Source organism: Caloenas nicobarica, chromosome 2, assembly GCF_036013445.1.
Source record: "Caloenas nicobarica isolate bCalNic1 chromosome 2, bCalNic1.hap1, whole genome shotgun sequence".
In the NCBI taxonomy this organism is placed as follows: Eukaryota; Metazoa; Chordata; class Aves; order Columbiformes; family Columbidae; genus Caloenas; species Caloenas nicobarica.
This window is the reverse complement of record NC_088246.1, coordinates 103,053,385-103,066,376: the sequence shown is the minus strand read 5'-3', so window position 1 is coordinate 103,066,376 and position 12,992 is coordinate 103,053,385. Positions and strand designations below refer to the sequence as shown.

The window sequence follows — 12,992 nt, the reverse complement described above, 5'->3', positions numbered from 1 at the left end:
TTAAACTCCCTGTCACTCTCCCCACCCTACCCGCATCAAATGGGCTCTTTTCCTCTTCTGGAAATAATCGCTACGAAGACATTGTCCTTCGAGCCCTTCTCGCTCTCTATATGTGAATAATTGTTTTCTCTGCCCGCCCACCCCCAACTTCCTTTGATAAAATGTGTACTTCTCTAACGGGGCTCACGCAGCTATCGACTCGCAACGGAGCGGATAGTAGCTAAAAAAACAAGGCGGGGGGGGACACACACACAACCACACACCAGGCATTTCACCCGCATGCAAAATCAATACTATCGGGTGGGGGGGGGGGGGAACACCCACACCACTTAATAATTTAAGTGGCTACTCGGGGCTCGAAGACCCATCACCCACCTTCATTAGCCGAAGCATTTTACTTTGAAGTGAAGCAATTTGTTCTTTGTTTCTTAATGGATTAATATCGCTGTTTGCCTCCCCCCCCCCCGCCTCTGACGGACCGTACAAAGCCAAAAGGCTCCCAGAGCCCGCAAATCGCCCCCCCACCCCGCCCCCACCACCACTGCAGTAGAACCGACCTCCTCCTCGCGAAACAGCGCAAAGTTACCATTTTGGAGCCGCTCCGATGACCGAGGGGACAGTCCCTATTCCCCGGGCGGGGGCGGGGGGGCCGCGAAGTTTTTTTTTCCCCAGGGGCGCAGCCCGAGGACCCCCCCGCCCCCCGGGCCAGCCCCCCGCTCCGCCACCCCTCACCTCCTCCGCTGCCGGCAGCAACGTTCGGGGAAGGGCGCGCCGAGCCACCCGCCGCCCTGAAGGTGAAACCATGCGCCGCATGCGAGCGGCCGCCAGCTGCACATGATCCGCCGAGCGGCTCCACTGGCGCGGGCGGGGGCGGCCCGCCGGCCCCCGCACCGCCCCCGCCCGCCGCGCCCGCCCCGCCGCCCGCCCCGCGTCCCCCCGCGCCCGCGGTGGCCGGGCCGGTGCGGAGCCCGCAGGCCGGTGACTATTGTCTCCGCGGAGCAAAGTTGGGGCGCGGGGTGCGGCCGCCCCGGGGTGGGGTGGGGTGGGGGGGGCATGGGGGCAGCCGGACCCCGCGTTGTGCGGGTGCGGAGTCGCGCTCCGGTCCGCCGCCACCCCGGTTTCCCACGTACCTCCGCTGCGAAAGGTGCGAGTTGGAGTTGCCCCAGATGCATTTCTGTTAGAAACTTTTTTTTTTTCCTCCTGGGTTTTTTTTTTTTTTGCGAATTCCACTGGTAAAATATTTATGGATCTATTGAAATGCGCAGAAACAACAACATTAAAGTCTTCAATCAAGATCAAAGAGGAATACTGTTCAACAGCCACGCTGGGGAAGTTGAAAGACCTCCGAACAAATCAATCTGCCATATGGCTTTAAAAAAAAAAAAAAAAAAACACACAACAAAAAAACACCACCACTCCTGTGTCTGAAAAGTTCAAGTCTTGTTTTCCTGCGTGTTTGCGAAGCTCGGTTTAATCACGCCAAATCTGTGTGCCACAGGCGAGGGGAGTATGTTTAGTCTATGGCTGGAAAACCTAATTTAATCTGCTAAAGCTTGCTACTAGACATCAAGGGTGTGGAGGCTTTTTTTTTTTTTCTTCTTTCTTTCTTTCTTTGTCTCCTAATGTGCGATGACGTAGAATCGGTACGGAGTACTTTTGACGGCGGGTCGGTGTTATCTCGGCGCCCTGGGCTGGCAGAGCCTCCCCCCGCCCCGGGCACCCCGGCTCCGAGCCCCCCTCCGAGGCTGCCCCGGTCCCGCCCCGGCGCACCGGCCCCTCTCCTGCCTCCCTCCAGCCCCGTCTTGCACTTGGGACGCAAACTGCTCCGGCATCGCTGGCAAAGAGAAGAAAATAAAATTGGGGCGGGAGAGGGCGGCTTTAAATCCTGCCCTTTCTAGTGCTTATTACCAGAACCCTCGGAATAAAGGAAAGGGACGGAGGCGGGGGGGGGGGTGGGTCAGCGAGTGAGAAGGAAAGTTGGTAATGAAGGATACACGAATCATAAAATGTAAGCTATGTGTGATTAATGATCTGCACTAATTTGAATAGCAGGCGTGTTAAAGGTCATTGACAATTGTTGCTGCTTTCAGCATGAATGCCCGAGTGGGATGTATTTGGGACAATCAAATTTAATTCTAATTCACAGGAAAAAATATTATCGGACATGCATAGCAGCTGGTCAAAATATAGAGAGGACGCACTTTAAAAAATGTGCCTCGCTTGCCCTTCAAAGGCAGCTTCATTACTTTAAGGTAGTGTTTTTAAATGCCTCAATAGTAAATAATGTATCCGGAATGTCTGGATTTTGTTCCTTATGCATCAGCATCTTTCCTGCACACTTTTTCAATCACAGGCCAAATTGTGTTCTCAGTTACTCCAGACATGCAGTGTTTTGTGGGAATTCCGAGTTCACTGATTCCGGATTTACCTGTGAATGGACCAGAGCAGACGTCACATCCCTAAGCTTGAAGAATTCATTCCAGGCACAAGCCTATAACACAAGACTGTAGGTTTTCTAATCACAGTTTGTATAGCAGTTTAGCGTTTCTTTACACAAAGACTAAGAAATCCATTATAAATCAGCATTCCTGGGCAGTTTTAGTGCTACAGTATTAGGCTAATAATTTCCATATGGTGAAAATTGACAAGTCAGAGCAATGAAAGGTGCATGAGACTTCCCAACTCCTCTACATAAAAACGTGATTTTTACAACCTAGTCCTTTTCTCTTATAGTCCATAGAGGTTCTCTTCCTCAGCCAGTAAAAGGTGAGCACACTCCACACAGTGCTTGCTGTGTTACTTGACAGAGTAATGCTTAAAATGCTTACCATTTTCCATATTTGCTTCCATAGGGCCCAGTCTTGTGCTCTGTGTTCCCATAAAAAAATAAGATCCTGAGGCTACGGAGGTGACAGGACTGGAGAACCCATCTCAAGCATAGTAAGAGAGGGGTATTCCACTTTAATGGAACGGCAATTAAAAATTCAGAAGATGTAGAGACTTTAAAAACAATCAAGCGGTATATTAATTTCATGGAAAGTCACTAGCAGAGTTCCTCTGTCCATGTAATTTTAAACAGGAGATTTTCTCACATTTCTTCTGCTGATTCCAGCGCTTCTGGGTTTTAAAAGCAAAACTGGAACAGTATAAGAATTTATAGACTTAAAAGAGAGCAAAATGTATTTACATAATATTGTCAATGTAGAAATTTCAGGTAGAGAAGATATTCTTAATTTTCAAATTGTTAGTAACGTACCATTACCATGGGAGATTAATCTGTTTGCAGACACTGTTTACCCATTTTATCTTTGCCAGGAATCTTCCAGGAGATGTCCTCCCATTTCAAATTCGTTAAATTACAGTATTTTGTATGAGAATGTCAGCGATATTAATGGCTCAATACGTGTTTTGCTATTTATAGACTTGCATGTATAATAATTCTGGCTAATGAAATACTTGAAGCAGGAAAACATTTATTTACTTTTGCTATGGTCTAATAAATTATTTGTTCAGCATTTGGGACCAGGCTTTCTCAAGTTAAGGAAAATGGCATTTTGATGAAAATCTGTGCAATGACTTGTCTGCATAACTTAGCCTTAGGAATGATTGGTGGAAGTTTAGATAAGAAAAGGTTCCTGAGAAACACCATCATAGAACAGCAAGGAAAAAAAGGCCGTCTCTTGAAAAGCAAAGCTGAAAGCACATAAAAATACTTCAAGGCAAGCAAACAAGCCAAGTTTGGATTACATTTTATATATATGTGTGTGCATGTGTGCGCGTACACATGTAACCTACACAGATATATTCAGGGAAATGTAATCTAAAGGAGAAAATTGCTTTAGCTTGTGCTCTGTGCTTGCTCAGAGTTTTTGTTGTTACAAACCTATGTGAAATTTAGCGAACGTATCTAAGTAATGCTAATCCAGGATGGGTTGAGGCTCTTGATTTTTTTGAGGAATCAGTCTCTCTATCTCAAGACTCAGACTAGCATTTTCCTTGGAGTCATCCCTTCATATTTGTCTCTCAACAACCCTTTCTAAACACAGCCCTTAGCTTTCGTTAGTTCTCCAGTTTTGCCAATAAAACAATATATATCAATTTTAATCTGAACCAGTAATTTTGTTTTCAAAGTGTGCTTGGGTCAGAAAAAAAGAACACACAAATCCTGACAACAAATAATCTTGCATTAGTCTTCTAAATTCTAAATCGCACTTTGTCTTGGTGTATTTGAAAATACAAAGAGCCATGAGCAGAAGTTACAAACTGGAAGTCACAGGCAGCTGTCATACCCGTGTACATCTGCAGATCACTACACAGAAATATTCCCAGTGATGCTTTTTAACAAGAAACTAAAATTTCTGACTCCAATTAAAATGAGACACTCTAACACTGGTGTTCTGTCAGAGTTTATGTGGGTGGCACACATTTCCCTCTGAGACAAAATGGTTTCAATCAATAACAAGCGAATACTCTTTGATAAAATACGTCGACTTCTCATGTGTGCCACAAAGATCTTTCTCTCTTCTTCAGTCGTGCCTCAGTAGCTGTGCAGTGTCCGGCTGCTTCCAAAGTCTGTGCTATGAAAACACACCACAACCCAGCAAAGTTTTGCACACTGGTGTCTGTATGAATTGAGGTCAAGCTCTTACGCCCTGTTAATTTAGGCACAAATCTAGCAAGCAGATTGGAAAATAATTTTCTGTTTGAAGGGCTGCACATATTTTGGGAGAATTTATTACAAGTGACTTGGGCATATCTGGTGACAAATTGTGTGGAGTGTGAGGACCTGATCATATCCTCTTTACCTTTTACTCATACAGGCCGTCCCCTTGCTATTAATGGAATTGCTTTAATGATAAAAGATGGTTGGTGTTTGTCTCCATCATCTCATTTATGGCACATAATGAGCTTTTCCTCATGGCAGAAATAATCCAGAGACTTTTCTTGAAGAATCAACTTTTTAAACTCCAATGTCTTTCATATTTGCCCTGACCATCAGCACAGTTGCTAGGATATAGCCTGATTTTGATTTTTGTGATTTGATCCTCTCAAACCTACATTTTTTTTTTACATCACAACATTGCTTTTACAAAGACACTGAGGAAGAGAGCAGAAAAAGTTAATATTACAAAGTAAGTAGAGTCCCAGTGTACACGGTTATTTTAGGTTCATGTTAAATGCTGTATATAGCACCAACTTTTCAAGCCCTGGCAGTCAGATTTTCTCACCCATATGTAATTTTATAAACTATATCACGGCTTCACAGCAGGTAGGGAGCCCACAAACCTGTTCTTAATTTCAGCTTAACTGGAAGAATCTCAGCGGCAGCTGGTTTCAGAATAGCTGATACAGACTTCCACAGATGTGGCCCATCATAGGTTCAGAAATAAAAAAGAACTAGGCCACAACGTAGAATTAATTTCAATGAAGACAAATTCAATAAGGATGCCACTTCTAAGAGACTTTTCTTTTCTTTTTTGCTAAAGAGAGATCTTTGGGAGGGCATATTTCTGTGGCCTGGGTTTTTTCATGCTGTCCACCGATCCTAAGACTGCAGTACACCGATTTTCTGGCAGACTGGACCTGGCTGTTAGCAGGCTGAGCTCTCTCAAAGCAAAGAAACAGGCTATTTCTGAGTTTGTGTAGTCTCCCCTCCCCCTCGCCCTTCTTATGTTCCTCCAAGCATAACTGATAGTACTGGAGTGCTTGTGCGCTTTTCTAACTGGACCAAACAAAGACGTACAATAGCTAAAAATGACCTCTGATGAGACAGTGAATGCGCTGCCCGATACGACTGGGGAAACTGGTTGCCAGCTCTAAAACGACACGTTGTTTGGTGATGTTTCACAAACTTGAAATAAAGGAATACAGAAAAAAATAGTTTCACAAATGTTCATTTCTGGGTGGTTGTAAGGGGAAGGTTTTGAGCCGTTTCTGTAACAGCACGGTAAATGCATTGGTGTGCTATCAGCTTCTGCTGAGGAAAAAGTACCTCAAAAGTAAAAGTGGAACAAAACAGTCACTTGTTCTCGCTAACAGAATTTCCCTTGACATTCTGTGCAGTGGTCTAAGTGTTTGAATAATCTTGGTTTATATGGTCTTTCAGCTCAGGCATGCGAGGAAAAAGGAACTTCAAAAAGAGAATATTTTACCTGACATGTACTATTTTAGGGCTTCAGTAATTAGAGAACTGCAAAGGTCAAAATAGCCATCAATATCACGAGCAACAGAGTAGAAATAACATGTTTAAGCGGAAGTTGGTTGGCTGTAACATAATATGCCATAAGCACTAGGATGTGGATCTGCAATGACAAGCAGCAGAAGAAACAGAAAAACTTAACCAGCGTCAGATATTTATTTTGCTGAAAGCACGCAAGAATTTGCAAATAATAAATAGAGATGCTTTCAAGTCTAAATCCCAGATTTTATTACCTCGCTGCACAGATGCTGCAACCTATACTGAGGTCCATCCACACAGATCCATTCACAGCCTGGAGAAAAAGTTTGCTGCTGCCTGCTAACCTTTCAGTGAGCCAGACAAAACCTCAGGATTTAGAAGCTCCCAAACCTTTTTTCCACCTTCTGGATCTCATTTGAATCAGACATGCGTGGCATTAGCCACTACTGGCCACCTCTTAATGTCAAATCATGCAATACTGAATTAGGGTGGGTAGCTAAAATGTTGCTGTGTGTCTGGTACTCCTAAAACTGTGTGTTCCAGCCTGTATTTCTAAACAGGCATAACTTAAAAATGAGTTAAAGTACAATGATTATGTCTAGAAATGCAGTAGTTTGCAATAGCATAAGTCATAATAAAGATGCACAGTTCTGGGGAAAATTATTTTGAGAACGGGAACTCTTCCAAAAACTTCCCATGATTTCTTTCATTGCTGATAGACCATTTTTCTTCCCTGTACAATTTTATGCCAAATTGGCTACTTTTCTAATTTCCCCATAAATCACGCAAAATTCATTACTCCTTTTTCCACGTTTGGATCCACAAATCAACCATATGAATCCGTTCTACTGAGAGAAAGAGGCTGAAACAAACGACCAGGATCATTAGCATAAAATTATTGGCATGAAATTATCAGCATAAAATTATTTTTTAAACCAAAAACGGCAGAAGGCTTCTGGTTTCTTGCTTCCATTGGGTTCAAAAGAGAGAAGTAAGTTAGGGAAGTCGGTGTGCTACAGACTTTGTGAGGCATTTGCCTTTTTCCTCTGTTAAACTCCAAAGCTAATAAACCCGGAGCATTCAGTAACAAGTGAGGCTCTCATGTCAACAAAGGCCTTACTTAGAGACGGCGAGGTTTTGAGAAACTTCTGTGGCGAGGATTTGAAGATATTTTAATCATACGCAGCGTACTTTGAACGTGCACTTTTGCTTCTCTGTTTCCTACAGTATAATCCCCTTTGCTTTTCCCCCCCCTGTGTTTTAAAACGAGCACAGAAAAGGCCGAGTGTTAAACTACACTATTCAATTGTCCGGTAAGTACACAAATTCTGTTCAAATCAGAACAAACTTTCAAGCTGACAGAAAGGGGTATTTGGATTTCTGTTTTATCCCGGAAACCCTGCTGAACACCAGTGTGGTGGGGAATATAGCCATATCAGACCAACAAAAGGCTCCTAATGTAGTTAAGACCTCCTCCCCCCTCCTCTCCGAGGAGGCCGGCTGGAATAGCTTTTGCTATCGGAATTGTTTGCAGAATAACCAAACTAAAGCAGCTCCCTACGTGAGAATAAGCAGCACTTTTATTCTAAAACACTTATCTCGCTTTGTAAGGAGATTAACAGGCTATTTGGGAGATATTCCGAATGTTGTTCTTGTGGAGCAATACCTCTTTTTTTTTTCTTCTATTTACATTTTCGTTTGCTTCTCTGACAAAAGCGGCGATGTATTCACTCAATAAACCAGTTATCACATATGCCAGCAACTCTTAGATTCCTTCGGCTGTGCAAAAGATCCCTGAGTACTATTTTTATTGCAAAGGATCCCATTAATATCAATGGTGCAAGCATCCTGTTAGCTCCTAGGGGCTTTATATAACAAAAGGGCTACACTTAATAAAGGCAAATGTGGTAGATCTGCTCTTCACATCAGTAGTATGACCATGTTCTTGTAATACAAGATGTACCACTAACCATACTTTTATTGCTAGAAAGTGTGATGCTGTGTAGTATCCCACATATTTTTCCCTGAGACATTAGAACATGTCATGCCAAATCCCTCTACCATCTAAAGAGTCCAGGATCCTATTTATTTTGATGAGACTTGGTGTAATAAAATTACATTGCAAAATAAGTGTGGTAACAACACTGCCAAAAATGCTCGCAGAATGATGCTGTCAGTACTGTCCAAGCCAATGTTTTGTCTCTCCAGAGAAGAAGGATGCATACGAGCGCATACTGGCAACTCTATTTGGAGTGCTTGCTAAAGTTGCTGTTTGTTGGTTTGTTTGTTGTACAGAATTAAAGAGAACTGGGTTCACCATTTACCGCTTAACTCCCTGAAGGCTCCACTAGGTTGAACTGACCTCACACATGTATCTGTACATCTGTAGTCCATAGGAGAGACAACATAAGGCATAAATGGGAAGAAGGGGTCAAGGTACCATGAAGAGAGGCCAGAAGCCCTCTTGCCATATAACCCCAGCCACTGTTATGGTGGTCCCAGTGCCAAGTCCATGTGAGGTCAGCGAGTGGAAGCTGGCGTGAAAAGCTGAACGTGAACCCATGCTCCCACCACTGACCTCAGCTGTGAGAACGGGAGATGGGCGACTGGTGAGATCTCAGCCATGGGCTGGGGAGTTGCTCTGCTGCGGGACTCAAGACAAAGCTGGCTGGTTTTGGAGACCCCCACCCACCAAACGGCTCAACATCTGCTCCTGAAACCAGCTCTGTTTCCAGCTCTGCCTCTTGGAGGAGGACACATGGCAGAGCGCGCTCCTCATTTCCTTCACAAGTGCTTCTTCAAGGAGTATATAACTACATTAGCTTTATTTTCAAAGGGTTTCTGCTCAGATTCCACACCACTCTGCTGTAGGGCAGGCATAGTAGCCATGATCTGGTTATAAAAAAAGTGCTGGTGACTGGGATATTTGCATGAATGACCTCGGTTTTCAGTTGCTCACTAGAACATTTTTGGAAGGAAGTATTTGCTTGGTTCGTAGCCAAGTGTTTTCTCCTTGACTACTAAATGTGTTTAGTCCATATTAAATGTAAAATTCTCTCCAAAGTTCACTGGAGATTTCCAGACCCTGTAAGATTCGCATGCAAGAGAATGACAGCAACATTCTTATTTAATAGTTTCCCACCATATTTCTAAAAAACCATCATTTTCCAGATCCTTCTGACTTCCAAATGCAAAGTGGAAAATGTCCAAAAAAGGCATTACTTCATCTAATGCCGTTTATTTAGCACATACACAATCCCACTGGCTGCCTGCTTTATCAAAAGCAAGGGCATGTGTGACTAGTTTGTATAACCTCAAGTTTCTGCTTATCTGGATTCATGTAAGTGCATTTAGCAGCTTCCTCAGATGTACAGTTAATGCGAAATTCCATGAGTTTTACGCTTAAACTTTATCAGAGATATGAATGGAAGAATGTAACCATCAAAGCTATTGCAGAGTCCTCCACTCCCTGACCCTTGGGCCCTTAAAACCATGAATGAGTTACATTCATCCACATACTAGTGCATTTGTTTCATCGATAATGCAAAACGCGTTTAGAACAGCAACTATTAATCTAACTTGAACTTCACGTGAGCTGCACACGAGTAGATACTCGGTCTTTACCAAGGGTTTGTAAGACTTGTCCTCTTTTCACCTCTTTTCACCCCACACAGCTTGGGTACCAACACAGGAGCAGGGCTGGTCGAAGAACCCTCTGCCGAGCAGATGGACGAGGAGAGAGGAAGGACTGCGTCGCTTGGCAAAGCTGACGTGGCTGATCTGGAGCCCAGGCTATTACTGCCTGGCTGTGTCTGCAGCGGTGCCCACCTGCCTGCAGTACGGCACACACCGTGCTCCCCTCTCCCGGGCGCTGCCTGCAGCCTGCTGCAGCATGGGATGCAGGAACAGTGCATCTCTCTCCTGCGCGCAGGGTGCTGAGCTGGGTCTGACCCTGTTGCAGCCGTGTGTACGGGGTTGGGGGGGAGGAGCACTCCACTCTCTTGCTGAATAAGTCAGTTTTTCTCTCTAAAAGTAATTTTTTTGTAGCTGCAAAATGGGTCAGTACTTTCAGAGAGCTGTGCTTACTACTTCTGCAATGAAATACTCAGAGACCTTCTCTGACCCAGGCAGAGCAAGCCATGGCACAAGTCATGCATGGTACCTGTGCTGGGAATCAGGTTTCAGCATTTTTACTTAACACGGTGCATAGTGAGGATTATATCCATTCATAGAATCATAGAATGTCCTGAGTTGGAAGGGACCCACAAGGATCATCAAGTCCAACTCCTGTCCCTGCATATGACAACCCTATATGACAACCTCTCCTGAGGCATTTTTGCACCTTCCTTGAGCTGGCTGTGCAATTAGAGAAAGGCAGTCACACAGCTAAAAGAGGATAAATAGAACAGAATAGAATAGAACTTTGAATAGAACAGAAAGTCTGTCCCAAAGACAAGCCAGAGAAAAAAACAAGGTCTAATGGCAATCCACTACGGGTTAATTCAGTTTCTCCCAGTATTCAAAGGTGGTAGATCAGGAAAGCGTAAGACGAGAAGTGCCCACTCAGATAAAGACCTGTACGATAAAAATAACCCCATCAATACGAACTGAATAGGAACCAAAAGATTCAGTGGACCAATTGAATAATACTTAGGGACTTTTTCAGTGAAAAGTTAAACTTTTGTTTGTGTCCAGATAAAGACTGCCTGAAAGTAAAGAGAAAAACATATATTTCTCAGACCTGATTGATCCAATTTAATTAAAAAAAAAAAAAAAAAGAAAGAGCATACCATCCAGACACACCTGTGTGCCAAGTTTCGACCTGATGCAATTTGATACAGGTGAGATATTAAACCCCGAAGACCAAGTTAACAATGGGAACAGTGACAGACTGTTAACAGTTGTAAGGGGTAGTGGCTGCCATTATAATAGTAAGTTATACGTTTTTCACAGCATAGTGGGACAGCTGATAAACCCTGAACCTGCCTGCTGGCTGCCTTTAATTTGCCTGAAGTTTGTTTAGGCAGTGCGACTCCAGGAATGACCTTGTGTTTACTCATTAATTCTGCGACTCAGTTCGTAAGGAATTAGAGCAGTAAAGCAACTGGAATATTTTTAATATCAAGAGCATTTTGCCTCATTTCTTCATTGTCTTTGTGATTTAAATATCCTGTTGTGTAAGCCTAAAAGGAGGAAGTGAGCCATACAAACCCTTACAATAACAGTATTAGGTTGCAGATAAGCCCATGTGCTCAGTGGTGTCAGGTATTTTTTTTTCCTGGGGTAATACAAGTTTTGCAAATGCTAGAAGAGATTCTGTTTTCTCTTAGGAAGACATTTGAAATCTTTCAAAATAAGCCTTGTCTGTTACACACAAAAAAAATACTCTCCTGATAGCAAGAAATTACTTTGGCCCATAATGCCAGGCTTTAATTATTTAGCTTCATGCTGTATTTGTGTTTCTGCCGTGAAACCCAAACCTTTTCAGCAGGCAGAGACGGGCTGGTGGGGTAGGTGCCTACCCTCTCTTTCATTCTTTTCCCTCCAACTCAGCACTGTTTTAATGCAAATCAAACCCTTGGTGCGTACATAGCCAGCACAGATATTCTTACACTTCGCGCACCTGGCAGGCAGCTTTCCTGCTGAGGCTGCTGCTGAACTGGATCGTTTCCTCTCGTGGCGATTACACTTGGCTCTCTGCAACAAAAGACAACAAGAACTTCTTTACAGGTGATAAACACAAACTTTTGTTTTTTTTTTTTTTAAACACACCTTGATTTATGGGTTTAAAGAAGAAAGTTCTATTAATGGTAATATTTAGAATTTCTCAAATGAATCAGACCATTTTTGCAAGCCAGATACATAACTAGCGTTTCAAACCATAAGCAATCCATGTAACCTACCAGTGCTGCATTTAACAAAAGTAGGACATGATTTCTGAATCTATTCTCCTTAATAAGATTATAATCCGGACCATCCTGTTTGTACTGAAGTCAGAAGTACCATTGCTGCCGAGTGGCTTTCGAGCAGCAGACCTGTGTGCTTGCATAGCTGACCCCAAATTACACACGGTCACTGTCTATAGGTGGTAATCTTGAACAAGACAAAATGTATGATCTTTGCGTATATTTGCACGGGCGCATTTGCACTCACATGGCACATACACATCTACATCACACACACAGTGTTACCCATAACAAGATTTTTACATTTGTGTATATCCACAGCGCTAAAGGGTAAAACTGCCTGACACTTTGCCTTTGTAAGCCTGTCTTGGCAGACAGCTAAATTTTATCAGAGTTTAGCCATTTCTGCTGTCATTTGCATGCAGAGTGTCTGATTCAGGCTCGAATTTTAATGACAAATTCAACCAAAACTGTTTAGCTGTTTTTGAGAGTGAGGTTAACAGAAACCAGGTTGGTTTGCTCATCTTTAACCATTCTGTACCTTCTCTGGGAATTGTTCTAGCACCTCCACGATTTGAAACCAGAGCCTGAAAAATCTGAAGAGGTTCCCTGTACTAGAGCTTTGCCTTTTGCTATTCTCGTTACACATTTGGCTGTGTTATAAGTCTGTGAAAAATCACAGTTTGCACATCCTCCATCACTACCTCTTCAATTGGAGTCGCTAAATTCTAAGAAGATTCTGCTGTAACAGGACGCTCAGGTTTCTTACAGCTGGTAGCGCTGACTGAACCACATATGCCATGTCCTCAGTTATAGACTAGTGTCCTCACTATTCTGTGCTCAAATATATTATTCTAGGACAGATTACAGGGGCTAAGCCAAGATTTCACTATACTAAGAACTCAGAG

The 12,992-nt window shown here is 43.3% G+C and overlaps 1 protein-coding gene across 2 annotated transcripts in view; it reads right to left on the bottom strand.

Moving 5' to 3' along the window:
- Positions 1 to 830, bottom strand: part of ZNF516 (zinc finger protein 516) — a 102,607-nt gene extending 101,777 nt beyond the window's left edge. Inside the window, exon 1 of one of the 2 annotated variants that reach the window (XM_065630028.1) lies at positions 733 to 830. The gene's annotated coding sequence lies outside the window, so the exon portion shown is untranslated. Of the gene's footprint in view, positions 1 to 586; positions 662 to 732 lie in introns of those variants that run through there. The other variant, XM_065630029.1, reaches the window with a different exon arrangement.
- Between the last annotated feature and the right edge of the window lie 12,162 nt (positions 831 to 12,992).